General features: G+C 36.5%; 1 pseudogene; it reads right to left on the bottom strand.

Moving 5' to 3' along the window:
* LOC107698198 (NACHT, LRR and PYD domains-containing protein 3-like) overlaps positions 1 to 15695 on the bottom strand; it is a 29635-nt pseudogene that overhangs the window by 5138 nt on the left and 8802 nt on the right.

Below are 15695 nucleotides of genomic sequence, written 5' to 3'. Positions count from 1 at the left end.
GTACAAAGAAAAGATTTCCAAAGTTTTCACTGACCAACGTAAATGTATTTTGTAAATATGAACAAATTTTGATTTTGACAGCTGCAACACACTCCAAAAAAGTTGGGACAGAGGCAAAATAAAAGTGAATAGGTTATAGAATATCCACGTTAAACTGTTTTGAAACGGCTCACAGTAAGCAGGTGAATTGGTAATAGGTCAAGGTATCATATTTGGGTATAAAAGGAGCATCTTGGTCTTTGCAAGCAAAGCTGGATCATGGCTTTTTATGTCTTTAACCGACTACCATATATAATAATGTGAAAAGATTCAGGGAATCCAGAGAAATCCCAGTACATGTAGAGCAAGGCCTCAGTTGAATGTGCTTGACCTTTGAGCCCTCAGATGGCATTGCATAAGAAACCGTCATGCTGCGGTGTTAAATATAGCCACGTGGGCTCAGGAGTACTTCAGAAAACCACTGTCATTTACCACAGTCTGCTGCTGCATCAAGAAATACAACTTGAATATCTGTTACTCTAGGAGAAAGCTATACATCAATTGTATGCAGCGATGCTGCCGGGTTCTCTGGGCCAGAGCTCATCTCAGATCGTCAAAAAGACAGTGAAAATGTGTGCTGTGCTCAGATGAGTCCACATTTCAACTTGTTTCCGGGAAAAATGGATTTTGAGTTCTCAGTCCAAAGACCAAAGGGACCATCCAGACTTTCATTAGCGACAGAAGCAAAAGCAAACGTCTGTCATGTTATGGGGGTGCAGCAGAGCAAACAGCATGAGTGACTGGCTTATGTGCGAAGGTACCGTTGACATGGAGGCATATATTGGGATTGTACAGAGATATATAATATACTGCCATCAAGATGATGTCTTTCATGGGAAGTCCATGGTTATTAGATCAAGACAACTCCAGCTCTCATTCTGCATGTGCTACAACAGCGTGGTTTCATAGACACAGAGTGAATGGGTTAGACTGGCCTGCCTACAGTCCAGATCTGTCTCCAATTGAAAATGTATGACCAGTCATGAAAAGGAGAATCAGACAACGACGATCACAGACTGCTGAGCTTCTGAAGTCTAGTATCAAGCGAGACTGGACAAAAATTTTGCTTGCAAAACTTTAACAATTCCCAAACAATGAAACATTGTAATTAAAAGGAAGGTTGATGTGACAGTGTTAAACATGCCTCTTTCCCAACATTTTTGGAGTGTGTTGCAGTCATCAAAATCAAAATTTGTTCATATTTACAAAATAAATTTACGTTGGTGAAAACTTTGGAAATCTTTTCTTTCTACTTTTGTCAATTAAATAAAAGTTAAATAGAATGAACAAATCACAGATTCTTGATTTTATTGCATTTTACAAAATGTCCCAATTTCTGTGGAATTGGGGTTGTATAAATAGCACATTATTATAGTATGTCATGGGTAAACAAAGTGCCTGCTTGTTTCTTGATTTCATTCAAATATGATGTAAAAATACCTTAGATGTGGTTGATGTGTTTTATTTGTTAAGTGAATTGGCATTTGCATTGATCGGTCACTCTTTAAAGACAAAACACTGGCAGCAGGTTAATCTGATCCCTCCTGATTGAATCTGTTAGATGCAACACTCATTAAATCAAGATTAAATGTCAATATAATTTGAATTTAAATGTAACTTAAAAATTTTGAATTTTAACATGCTAGTATCTGAGCATTTATGATAGAAGTAGAATCTTTTAGCTGAACTAATACTGACTTTGATCCGTCACTCTTGTCTTTACAGTTTGCAATCAGTGTACAATCTAGTTGTATTATATTTCTGTGGACATAAGTACAATACTTACAGTACTGTAAGTAATCAACCCTCACTCACCCTTTCAGTCCATTTAAAGAGGTGCAGAAAACAGTGTAACCTTTGGCATTTATTAGAGACATGGTGTTTGGCCATATGTCTCACATATGTTTATTTTTCAACACAATCTGAAAAAAAGACGACTTATGCTTAAGGTTTTTGGCAAAATAGAAATGTGTGAGAAACATTTGGATATGCCCATTGTTTAAGCACTGGTTTTACTTTTTTTTTTTTTCATTCATCAGTCTGAAATGTAACAAGTCAATTACCTGGCAATATCTGACAAAACATGAGAATACAATTATATTTTGTGATCATACAATTTGATATGTTCAACTTCCCAGAGAAAGCATAAAGATTATTCATGTTGTTGTTTTTTTACCAGTTATCTCATTTTGATAGAGATATCTGCAAGTTTACAGTATAAATGAGTGTCAGGTGTATTTTAGCTCCAACTCAGGAGGTCTTGTGTTGCCTGCCATCTATCAAAGGCTGTTCTCTCTATCTTTGCAATGGTACTTACCTTGTGTTTTCAGAATTCAACCTGCTGGTCTTCGTAAATCAGTCAATCAAAGTGCTGTTTTTTGCTTTTTCATGGGTTACCTGCTCCTCCATATGTGAGCATGTTGTGGCATTAAAGAAGTGGCCTATAGTCTCAGCCTCAGTTGTCACACCCACTAAACGTCTGATGCTTGTTGCACGCAAAAATGAAAAGCACTTTCTCAGTACAACAAGTGCAAATCTTATTGGCTGGTTTTGCACAACTTCCCTGAATAAGGGCACACTAGGCACATTAGTCTGCCATGTAACAAAGTTTTTGAGGATGAAATAATCACTAGATTTGGTGAATTTTGAAATCTTTGAAGGATTTTCTGAGTTTTATATTTTGCACTTATTAACAAGTAGACTAGATGTCCACAAGCAGAGCCACCATTATTTGAATGATTTTCCGCTTTCTTTTTTTTTTTTTGACTTTTTTTTTTTTAATGCACATCTCAATACTTAAAACAATAGTTCAACCTAAAATGAATGTCATCAGTCACAGTCATGTCATTCGAAATCTGATTGCAGAATGCAGGTTTCTCTATATACTGGTTCAGGTTTAATGGTCAGTCTTGTAGTCTGGTTTATTCGTATTCGATCTATTTGGATTTCTTTTCCTGGATTTGATTTTCTGCCTTTTGCTTATTATAGTCTTGGATTTTCTCTTGAGCTCATGTCATTCAAAACTCTATTCCTGAATCATCAACCTTGTGAGTTTTCCTAAATTCAATATTCTAGACATGAAGAATGAAGGTTTATGTATGTGTACATTTATTATATTTATTTATTTACATGGATTATATATGTGTAACTCTTTATAAAAGTGATAACATCATATTAGTTATTTAATGTTATAACCAAATTCATAAATAGAAAAATATACCTACATCATTTACTTTGAATACAGTATACTGTATGTAACCCTTTATAAAACCTATTATCCAAACTCTTAGTCCATACAAATTGTGATTTGTCTTTATAAGTCTTTAAAATCTTAAAGAGATAGTTCACCTAAAAATAAAAATACTGACATTATTTACTTGCCCTCAAGTTGTTTCAAACCTGTATGTTGAACTCAAAAGAAGATATTTTGAAGAATGTTGGTAACCAAACACTTGCCGGTAGCCTTTGACTTCCACAGAGAAAAAAAAATAATGGAAGTCAATGGCTACCAGCAACTGTTTGGATACCAACATTCTTCAAAATATCTTATTTTATGTTCAACAGAAGAAAACTAAATCATACAGGTTTGCAACAACATGAGGGTGAATAAATGATGACAATTTTAATTTTTGGTGAACTGTCCCTTTAAGGGGGAAGTCGTGGCCTAATGGTTAGATAGTCAGACTCGTAACCCAAAGGTTGTGGGTTCGAGTCTCGTACCGGCAGGGATTGTAGGTGTGGGGAGTGAATGTACAGCGCTCTCTCCCACCTTCAATACCACGACTGAGGTGCCCTTGAGCAAGGCACCGAACCCCCAACTGCTCCCCGGGCGCCGCAGCAATGTCACATGTCACGTCACTTAAGTTAGATGTCTCATGTGTGATTACTACTCACAATGTTAAAAGCTTGAGTGTTTATTTCTAGAGTTATCTAAATGACAGATTCAGATCTGTCAGACTGGAGGTCTTTAAGCTGAGAGCTGAAGCTAAAGCGGTGCAACATTTCTCAGTGATTTCACATTTGTCCAACCTGAGACAGAAAATCATAATTATGGTTATCATTTCTCAGTCATACTGGCCTCGTCAAATTCTGTAGTTCACTGTTATTGGGGTGAAAAAATCACATTTTTAGGGTTCTTTCTTTAGGATTAGTAATTATACAGTCATTAACCTTAAATGTATTTAATAATGAGCTATATAAACTAACTGTGATAACTCACCTTAGTGTTTCCAATGCACAATGAATTTTCACCAGAGAAGCACAGAGATGTTTCACTCCAGAGTCTCCTATGTCGTTCATTCCGGCAACCACAGCTGCCGTTTTTTTACCGTAAATTTTACGGATTTTTTTTACAGTGTATTGAAAGAAAGTCCAAACATTCTTAACTGTAGAAATTCCAGGATATTTGATTGATTTGATACAGTGATAGCAGAACATTTAAAATGAGTATCATCAAGAAACTGTTAAAGATAGTAAAAGCCTAATGAGTTATGTTTGTTTTTTTGTTTCGTGAGAATCATGCTCAAAAAAAAAAAAAGCCTTTAAAAATAATGGTTTAATCTTTCACATCACATGTATGTTTTTCTCACAGTCTTTATCAGCACCATGTCAAATTCTGTAGTTCACTGTTATTGGGGGTGAAAAATAAAAATGTTTAAATCACACATCTTTAGGGTTAGTAATTATACATAGCTGGGAGACATATTTAGGTTTGAAAGTAATAGTTTAAAAACATGCTATTTACAAACCATATTTGTTGAACACTGATCAGTGCTTGTTTTCCATGTCTATGATGTTTATGTCTCTGTTACTTTGGCTTTGAATATTCAGCAGTACCCCTTACAAAACAAAAAACCCTTCACCATGAAGCAAAATGTTCAGTTTGTTGTTTACTTAATCTACCAGAAGTATTCAGAATCATCTTGCCTCAGTGTCTCCAGTTTACAGTGAGGATGATGCAGTCCAACAGAGAAGAGCATAACACCTGAGTCCTGGAGCTTATTCTTGCTTAGAGAGAGCTCTTTCAGGTTTGAAGGTATTTGTAGTATTTTAGCCAATTCTATACAACTTTTGTATGTTATGTTACAGTTATTTAACCTGTTTAAAACATTTAAAAGGCTCTTTAGTCATTAACTTCAAATTTATTTCATTATTAGCAATATAAGCTATTTGTGTTATAACTCACCTTAGTGTTTCCAATGCACAGTGAACTTTCACCAGAGCAGCACAGAGATGTTTCACTCCAGAGTCTCCTATGTCATTACAGCTCAGGTCCAGCACTCTCAGATGAGAAGGGTTTGAACTCAGAGATTTGCTCAGGTGAACACAGCCTGCTTCTGTTACTCCACAGTTCTTCAGACTACAAAGAGAGGAGAAAATGGATACATGGTCTCAATCTAAAAACCCATGTTGCACAAAGTCTTCTAAGAGAGGTAACACAACCTACTTCAAATATTCCAGTCTACAGTCCATTTCCCCTAGTCCAGCAGTGAGACATACATAATCTTCATATTTTGTGTTCCCTTGCTTAAACAGATTATGTACATCGATTTGCTTAATGCTGAACCATTCTTTCACCCTGGAGTGAGATTGAAACATTTCATTAAATGTCTTCAAAAATAAACATTTTAAAATAGAATGTTTTGATGTTTTACTCCACAGAAGCGTACAGTGATTCCATGTTGGGTAATTTCTTTAATCCAATACAGAGTATTTCCACCCCTGAGTCCTGCAGGTTGTTGTAGCTCAGGTCCATCTCTCTCACATTGGATTGTGATGAAAGAGCCATAGACAGCGTTGCACAGCCTTTATATGTGATATTACAGTCATTCAACCTGCCAATAATACAAGTTAATTGCTATTTTCTGGCTTTTTTTTTTTTTGTGGTTATGTAGACTAAATGGATTCTTCATGTAGTGCAATGACTACTGCCCTGATTAAGTACAAATAGTGATGAATGCCACTTGTATCAAATGTAAATAGAACCCTAGTGAAAAATAAATATACTAAAATGTATTTTAAATACTTAAAGTCTGCTAAATTGGTACAACTAATTCTGTGATTAATGCACTTTAATTGTGAGGAAGTAGTGCTGAAGTCCAACTAAAGATATACTGAAGTGTATTTGATTGTGCTAAAGTGGAACTATTGCAAGTATACTTTAGGTAAACTTTAAATATCTTGCATTTAAAGACCGATATTATTCAAAGTCAATACAATCATCATCAATATTGACATTAAAACACATTTTAGGCATAATATTACGAAATGTGCATTGTGCACAAGTAGTACTCCAAATAAAGTTTAAATATAATTTTTATATCAGTACAGGTCATTGCACACACAGTCCGAAATTTTCGCACATTGAAAAATACATACGACCTCACGTTGTGTCAATCACATTTAAGGTCTTTGCACACTGAGTCCGAAATTTTCGTATGCGTTTTTTTGTATTCGTCATCCTAAAAATTCGTCACACACAGAAACCTTGCACACTGAGTCCGATGCATAGGCTATTATTCAATCCGTTGCGAAAAAAATCGCAAAACAGTACTAAATGGAGTCTTCCAAGCAGTGAGAATGATTTTGTTGTCCTCTCGCTTCTTAAAAAGAGAAAAAGGAGGAGGAAATATTGGGTCCATCCAATCCTGAGATATAGAGAGGAAAGAGAATTCAAACCTGTTTATTAAGGAGCAGCGGGATTAACCTGGGCGATTCAAAGTTTACTTCAGGATGTCAGTGGCTCAGTTTGATGCTTTGCTAGCGATACTAGAGCCACATATTAAAAAGATGACCACCAGTTTCTGTGAACTCAGTGTGCAAGGATCTTTACAGTGCTTTGTGCTGCGAGACAAAGAAGTAGATAAACTTGAAAATCACCATTCTGTATTTTGGCGTTCGCTTGTACGGTGGCTTGTATGGTGGCTCTGAATTGTCAAAACATCTCTCAAAAGGCTTGCTACGGATGCGAAAAACGCAGAAAATTGAACCCGATCCGAATTTTTTATGGCGGATGAAAATTTCGGAGGCAGTGTGTAAACGTGATTGACGCTTATTTTATTTTTTAACGTGTGAAAATTTAGAATGTGTGTAATCTTGAGTGATATGTCAGTAAATATGTTAATAGACTTTAACTATACTTAATAGGAAATAAATGTATTTAAATATATTACTTTTTTACTAGGGTATATTTTATATATTAGGGCTGGGCAAGTTATTTTTAACGTGTGAAAATTTAGAATGTGTGTAATCTTGAGTGATATGTCAGTAAATATGTTAATAGACTTTAACTATACTTAATAGGAAATAAATGTATTTAAATATATTACTTTTTTACTAGGGTATATTTTATATATTAGTGCTGGGCAAGTTAACGTTATTATCGCGTTAACGCATTCATTAATTAACGCCGACAATTATTTTATCACGCATTAACGCAGTTTATTATTATTATTATTATTATTATTATTATTTTGAAAGCATGTTGCTCACTGGCTCTGAATTGACATACAGACAAACCATGGGTCACAGGAGGGGTGGGATGTTGATCAGTAGCTACTGGCTTGGGATAAACGTCATCACGAGTCTCAATGAAAGCATTTGGGGAGGGCCTAAGACTGCAGCAGCACTCACATGAAGCGCTCCCGATAAAATTATTTAGACTAAGCATCAACATCATAAAAACGGAATTCACAGTTTAACGCGGAATGTCACGGAATTTGTCAAATTATTTTAGCAGATTTATGCGATTAAGACTGCAGCAGCACTCACATGAACGCTCCCAGTATAATTTTTTATTTAGGCTAAGCTTCAACATTCACAAACCACTGTTCACTGTTATTTTTAACAGAAAAGAATGCAACGAGCTCGTAATCACGACTTCATATTAAGTGGGAAACAGGAAGTTCCGATAGCACGTGAAGGCAGAAGCGCTCTCGCTCAACACAGTGCAGTGCATCATTTTGTTAATTGTGTGGTTTATCATTTTGAGTCGTTTGGGATGCGGTGACACACGACCCTCTCACAATATATATACGCAATCATGCTGCACGTATCAGAAGTTCCACGCTCTGGTGCGGTTAGCGCTCCGCTCACACTACGTGTAACCAACTGAACCGTGCTCTGGCCCACCTCTTCCAACCGAGCCAGGGCCGGCTAAACGGAGCGATCACACTAGTCAAACGAACTGGACTCTGAGCATAACTTGTTTTTCTATAACAAACTATAAAATATTTTCTATAAAAACGTTAATGCCCTGGCAGTGGCAAATAGCTTTGGTTTTATAACTTAGATTATAACTTTAATTAGATTAGAATTCATTATTGAATTTTGTGCATAACAATGCGATTAATCGCGATTAATCTCCAGAATTCATGCGATTTATCGCGGGGGGTATTTGTAATCGTTGCCCAGCACTAATATATATATATATGTATATATGTGACCCTGGACCACAAAACCAGTCATAAAGGTACATTTTTTTTACATTGAGATGTATACATCTTCTGAAAGCTGAATAAATAAGCTTTCCATCGATGTATGGTTCGTTAGGATAGGACAATATTTGGCCAAGATACAACTATTTGAAAATCTGGAATCCGAGGGTGCAAAAAATCTAAATATTGAGAAAATCGCCTTTAAAGTTATATTTACGGTAGGAAATTTACAAAATATCTTCATGATCTTTACTTAATATCTTAATGATTTTTGGCATAAAAGAAAAATCTATAATTTTGACCCAATGTATTTTTGGCTACTGCTACAAATATACCCCAGCGTACGAGATTTTTCATAGCACTTGCATAATTGCTCTTTTGTTGGTTTTGATTGCTTCTATTGTCCTCATTTGTAAGTCACTTTGGATAAAATCGTCTGCTAAATGTAAATGTAAACATGTTAATAGATTTGAACTATACTTAGTATGAAATAAATGTATTTTAAATATATTACTTTTTTTACTAGGGAAGTAAAATGCCATTGTACTAAAGGTAAAATATGTGCCAGCAAGGTTGACTAGTCGTACCCATTCTTTTTTTTTTTATATAAAATTGATTTTGAACACGTCATATTTGTAGTTAAATGTTCTCACCAAATCTTTTTTGACAGCTTGATCACAGGAAGCAGCCAAAGCAAGGCTGCGTCCAATCTTCCGTAGTTACGAAGTTCAAACTCCTCAAACTTTTCATTTGATGTCATTAAGATGTACACTAGAGCCAACCAGTGATGAGGGAAAAGAGTGTCTCTGGTTATTTTTCCAGAGGTCAGGTAGCTTTGGATTTCAGTAATGAGGGAATGATCATTGAGTTCACTTAGACAGTGGAACAAAACAAGAGTCATTTCTGAGCAAGGGATTGTTTTTAACTTTTTCTTGAGATACTCAATAATTTTCTCTCTTTCCAGGGAGCTGTTGGCCTTCTTTACCAAAAGCCCTCTTTTCACCAAAAGGCTCTCGTTTGACTCCATTGAAAGGCCCATGAGGAAGCGAAGGAAAAGATCGAGATGTCCGTTTTTACTTTATACAGTTTTGTTAACTGCACACTTGTGTAAACTCAACATTGTCACAGGCTTTCCTGATTCATGTGCTTCAAGCACGTTTATTGTGCTGTTGTAGAAGGAGAGGTGCACATATAGAGCCGCTAGATGTTCCTGAATGCTCATGTTCCTGAAGGCTCAGATGAACAAAGCTGAAGACTTTCCCCCGATGCAAGCCCAACTCCTCTCTGAAGATCTGAGTGCATAATCCTGAGTACACTGATGCTTCTGTCACATCAATGCCACACTCTCTCAGGTCTTCCTCATAGAAGATCAATTTGCCTCTATCCAGTTGCTCATATGCCAGTTTCCCTAGTTTGTAAATCATCTCTTTGTCTTCGTCATTTTTCTCATTGTACTTTTTGTCTTTGATGCTAATCTGTGCCATCAGGAAGTGTGTGTACATTTGAGTGAGAGTCTTGGGAATCTCTCCACTCTCTGCTTGACTCAACATCTTCTCTAGAACAGCGGCTGAGATCCAGCAGAACACTGGGATGTGGCACATGATGTAGAGGCTCCTTGACGACTTCAGATGTGAGATGATTCTATTGGCCAGACTCTGATCACTGATTCTCTTCCTGAAGTATTCCTCCTTCTGTGGCTCATTGAAGCCTCGTACCTCTGTCACTCGATGGACACATTCAGAGGGGACGAGATCGGCTGCTGCTGGTCTGGAGGTGATCCAGATGAGAGCAGAGGGAAGAAGATTCCCCACAATGAGGTTCGTCAGCAGCACGTCCACTGAGGCTGATTCACTTACATCACACAACCTCACATCGCTCTGAAAATCCAGAGACAGACGACACTCGTCCAGACCGTCAAAGATAAACAACACTTTATATTTATCACTGGATATTTCCATTTCTTTTGTTTCAGGGAAAAAGACATAAAGAAAATCTGAAAGACTGAGTGTTTTATCCTTCATCAGATTGAGCTCTCTGAAAGGAAGTGGAAATATGAGCTGGACGTCCTGATTCTCTTTTCCTTCAGCCCAGTCCAGGATGAACTTCTGCACAGAGACTGTTTTTCCAATGCCAGCGACTCCTTTTGTCAGCACAGTTCTGATGGGTTTGTCTTGTCCAGGTAAAGCTCTAAAGATTTCATTGCATTTGATTGGTATTGTTGCTCCTGCTGCAGTCTTCAATGTTTTTTCTATCCTTTTAATTTCGTGTTCATTACTGATCTCTCCATTCCCTCCCTCTGTGATGTAGAGCTCTATGTAGATCTCATTCAGGAGTGTTAAGTTTCCCTGCTTTGCAAATCCTTCAAAAATGTACAGATGCTTCTTTTTTGTTTCTGATTTTAATCTATGAATTTTGACTTCAGGGTTTTCTGAATCACGTCTGTTGAAAATAGGTTTGTCATTGTCAGAAAACATGCACAAATACAGACACTATAAATAAGAATCTTGATGCACTGAACCTACTGATGAATTAATTCTCCAAGAAAGCTGCCAGTCTTCACAGCGTCCTGACATGATTTCGTTATTGAATCCCTTCTAGACAAAATAATATTTTGTAATGTGCATTAAAATCTCTACAATGTAAAACCTGAGAATTAAGACTTTTGCATCAGTCTGAGAATTGTAAAAAGTTTTGCGTGCGCTATTTACCATTCACTTTGTTGAAGCAAAATAAATGAGTTCTTATAATAGAATGTTACCTTAGTGTCAGTGGAGGTGATTCATTCAGATGAATTGGCATTTGCATTGATCGATCGCTCTTCATAGACAAAACACTTGGGGCAGATGAGTCTGATCTCTTACCAGAAGTATTCAGAATCATCTTGCCTCAGTGTCTCCAGTTTACAGTGAGGATGATGCAGTCCAACAGAGAAGAACATAACACCTGAGTCCTGGAGCTTATTCTCACTTAGAGAGCTTTTTCAGGTTTGGAGGTGTTTGTAGTATTTTAACCAATGCTATACAACTTTTTGTGTGTTATGTTACAGTTATTTAACCTGTTAGTCTTATTAATAAAAATGTTAAGTGCCACATTCAAATAAAGGTTTTAAAATGCAGGCTAAGTGTCACTAATTAAACAAGTAGGCTATGCAGCTAATTGTCAGCTTCTTATATATGTATGCTTCTCGTAAACAATTAGTCAATATGCATTAGGGCTGCCCTCGACTAAAGATTTTTCTGGTCGACTAGTAGTCTTTCATTTTTAAGCATTAGTCGCACTTTTATTAATAAACCATATAAATCATAATAATGAGCCTTTAATTGCCTACATAGCCTATAAAAGGCTATGCCACAGCGCACCGGCAAATATAATAATTATGAATGTGTTAGGGGAAAACAGCAAGTACACTGCATTAACGTTTTAATAATTTATTGTTACACTAGTGCTTTCTGTTTTCGGTTTAAGAGATGAAGTCTGCGACACTGACTCCTCATCTCCACAGTATGCGCCTGTATGCATGTTTCATACGGATTACATAATCTGAGAATATTTGTTTTCTATTTGAATTTTTTTTTTTTTCATTTCAAAGTTTCACTCTCTATAGATATATTTTTCATGTCTGAAATAAGGCAAGAATACACGGAGTTTCGAAGTGACGCGCTCAAGTTCACGAAAGCGCATCCTGTTTGCTTTCATTATTTTACAAAAGCGCAACGTTTCGTTGTTATTCTGAGTGCACACGAATAAACGTAGAGTCTTTACAAATACAAAAGATGGATTACTCTTATCTATATGACCAAAAATGAGGAAGTATTTTAAGAGCAAATGATCGCACCGGTGCCTCCATCTGTCATGTAGTAGACCAAGCGCACTGCTGTTCAGCTTCCACACTCCGCACAAACACGTGAACTGCGCACTTTTTTCTAGGTTAACATTAGATTGAGCTGCCATGTAAAGTTGCTACTACATACATTTTCATTTTTTTCCTGCGACTAATAAAATTCTGGCAATATGCATATAAACAGCCTTTTAATTAGCAGAGTAGAATAATCATGGCTGATAGTAAGACATGCAAACATAAAAGAAAACCAAACTGGACGCGAGAACAGCTATATATTAAGGATATCAAAAATTTGGAGTTGGGATAACCTCCAAACCAAAGCTGATACCTTTTTAAAAGCTCATTATCGTCAAATGTTTCTAAAATGTTTATATTCCGAGGTAGATTGCTTGCAACAGCCATTTTTAGGATAGTTCAGATTTGTTCTTAGTGATTTAGGAGTCCTCTTCACTACTCCTCTAACGTTTCACAGATTTAGGAGCTAATTTTAGCGCTAAAACGCTTTGTGAAATACTCTTAGAACAAAAATGTAGGAATCCTAAATTTAGGACTGACACGCCCATTATTTTTAAGATTTTCTCCTAAATCGGCAAGTTATGAGCTACATTTAGCCTTAAGATGTTTTGTGAATATGGGCCCTGATGTTTAGCTTTACCCTATAGAAGCATCCAGTGATTCCATGTTGGGTAATTTCTTTAATCCGATACAGAGTATTTCCACTCCTGAGTCCTGCAGGTTGTTGTAGCTCAGGTCCATCTCTCTCACATTGTATTGTGATGAAAGAGCCATAGACAGCGTTGCACAGCCTTTATATGTGATATTACAGTCATTCAACCTGCCAATAATACAAGTTCATTATTTGCGGCACTAAATGGATTCTTCATGTAGTGCAACAACTACTGCCCTGATTAAGTACAAATAGTGATGAATGCTACTTATATAGAGTGTAAATAAAAGTAATATGCTATTGTACTAAAGGTAAAATATGCGCCAAGAAAGTCGGCTAGTCGCACCCATTCATTTCTTTTTTTTAATGTATTTGATTTTGAACACGTCATGTAAGTAGTTAAATATTCTCACCAGATGTTTTTTGACAGCTTGATCACAGGAAGCAGCCAAAGCAAGGCTCTGTCCGATCGTATTTACAAAGTTCAAACTCATTGAACTTCTCATTTGGTGTCATTAAGATACACAAGAGCTGACCAGAGATCTGGGGACAGAGTTTCGCTGTTTATTTCTCCAGAGGTCAGGTAGATTTCGATTTCAGTAATGAGGGAATGATCATTGAGTTGAGACAATGAAACAAAACAAGAGCCATTTCTGAGCAAGGTATTGTTTTTATCTTTTGCTTGAGATACTCAGTAGTTTTTGGTCTTTCCAGTGAACTGTCTGTCTTCTTCACCAAAAGGCCTTTTAAGAGACTGTGGTATGTAACAATACTTCTGTATGCAAGGTTTTTGTTGTCTTTAATTCGTTTAGTATTTCATTAACAGATAATATGTTTTGAATATAGTGAAGAAACACGTGGCTAATTTGATTAAAAAAAAGCCAAACATTTCTATGGTCTGTACTTAAGAGCTTCTAACCCTTTTTTTTTATTTTTTTTGTTTTATGTATCACCTTTATGTATATGTCTGTTGTATTATCTCTCCTTTATTGTTTTTTGGTCAACCAGTTATTTGATACTGCCTTGAAGTAGCCTACTGCAGTTAGGACTCATATACCTGTATAGTGAGTGTATTGCGCTGTATATCAGATGCTCACATTCATCAGCCTGCTGACAGAAGCATGAGATCATCTCAGTGATGTAATAATTCTCTCAGATTTACCCAGCATGTTAATGCAAATAAGCTTCCAGTAAAGGTGTGTCATGAATATGCAGATGTATTTCCGGAAAGAGTGATTAATTATTTTTATTTTTTGCTGGTAGCGGTGTGTAGGTCTATAAATCACTTGAATCATATGCATGCATACCCCAAAAAAGAAAGAAAGAATCAAAAATGGACTAGTTCAGATTATATTTGCCCAACAAATATTTTTTACTAGATTTTATTTACAGCAACTATTATTTCAGTTTAAATAAAACTGTAATATGTATTGTATTACATTACATTAATTATAGCAATGTACAGAATTAATTAAGGTTTTGATCAGTTTATTTAGAGCTATAGGCCTAAGTTGTATAAAATATATGTTTGGAGGTGAAATTTTTATTTATTTATTTTATTTATTTAGTCATTTATCAAGTGAAATGGGCTCAAATTATAACTTTAAATCTTTGTCCTTTCAGTGAAATGTATAGACCTCAATCAAAACCCAGATTATGAAGAAACATTGTGAACTTTAAGACGTCCTCATGAAACACAAATTTCATCTCTCCACAGGTCACTTCAGCACCCTGCGGTTCTCCCCTGCAGAAGAGTAATCCTGTTAGAAGCCTCAAGCAGTCAGGCGTACTGGAATGTGCCGTGACGAGGAGAGATCAGGTGGTTGAGTGAGTGATTTGCTCTGTTTTTAAAAAAAATTATTTGATAAACATTTGCATAATCTATAAATGTGATGAACAGCAGGTGCATTCATTACAAATAGTGAGTGCAGCCAAAATGAGTGACAATATTTGTGTGTATGTGAACTGATGTACTGCTGTCCACCGTTAGCCTGATAGCTATGCTTTCATGTGCTGGCAGAGAGCAGATGTTGTCCACATTCACTCAATTCATTTGCTTGAGAAGAAAAATGACACGAGATAATAAGTCTTGTTTTTAGAGAATTGCAATGAGGTTTATGCTTAAAACAAGAAAAGATTCTATTTGCCTGTGGGGTCAGACAAATAAACCTATTTTCCCTTTGAATTAAAAAAAATCAATTGGAAAGGAAAGGCGTAGCAAGTTAAATTACATTTTGATACACATTATAAAGACTAACATGACCAGAAACGTGTATTTCAGACATTGTGAAAGGCATATAGTTATAGGGGTGCCGCTAAGGGGGGGGGAGTTAGGATGATTCTAAGGGCCCACGCACATTTGGGGCCCCCAGAGATCTGTTTTATTAGTAGTAACAGTAGTAGTAGTATCGTCCCGTCCTACGTAGCCTAGAGTCACTGAGTGAGATCAGATGCAGTGTTGCCAAGTCCGTGGTTTTCCCTCGGAATTGGGCTACTTTAACACTGTTGCCGCGGGTTGTTTTTCATGTTCGCTGGTTGAAGCGACCTCAGTAACGTGATATTTAGCCCCTGGAATGCAAATTTTACCAGGGGAACCCGGCCAAAAAACTTGTATTTTACTCCTGGAACGCGATTTTTAACGGGGAACCCCTCGAAACGCGATTGGGCGGGTTTTGTTGTGAAAACCTGGCAACCACTTCATAAAAGCAGTGAA

Source organism: Sinocyclocheilus anshuiensis, unplaced genomic scaffold, assembly GCF_001515605.1.
Source record: "Sinocyclocheilus anshuiensis isolate Anshui unplaced genomic scaffold, SAMN03320099.WGS_v1.1 scaffold3203, whole genome shotgun sequence".
Lineage (NCBI taxonomy): Eukaryota > Metazoa > Chordata > Actinopteri > Cypriniformes > Cyprinidae > Sinocyclocheilus > Sinocyclocheilus anshuiensis.
This window is presented reverse-complemented; position numbering and strand designations above follow the sequence as displayed.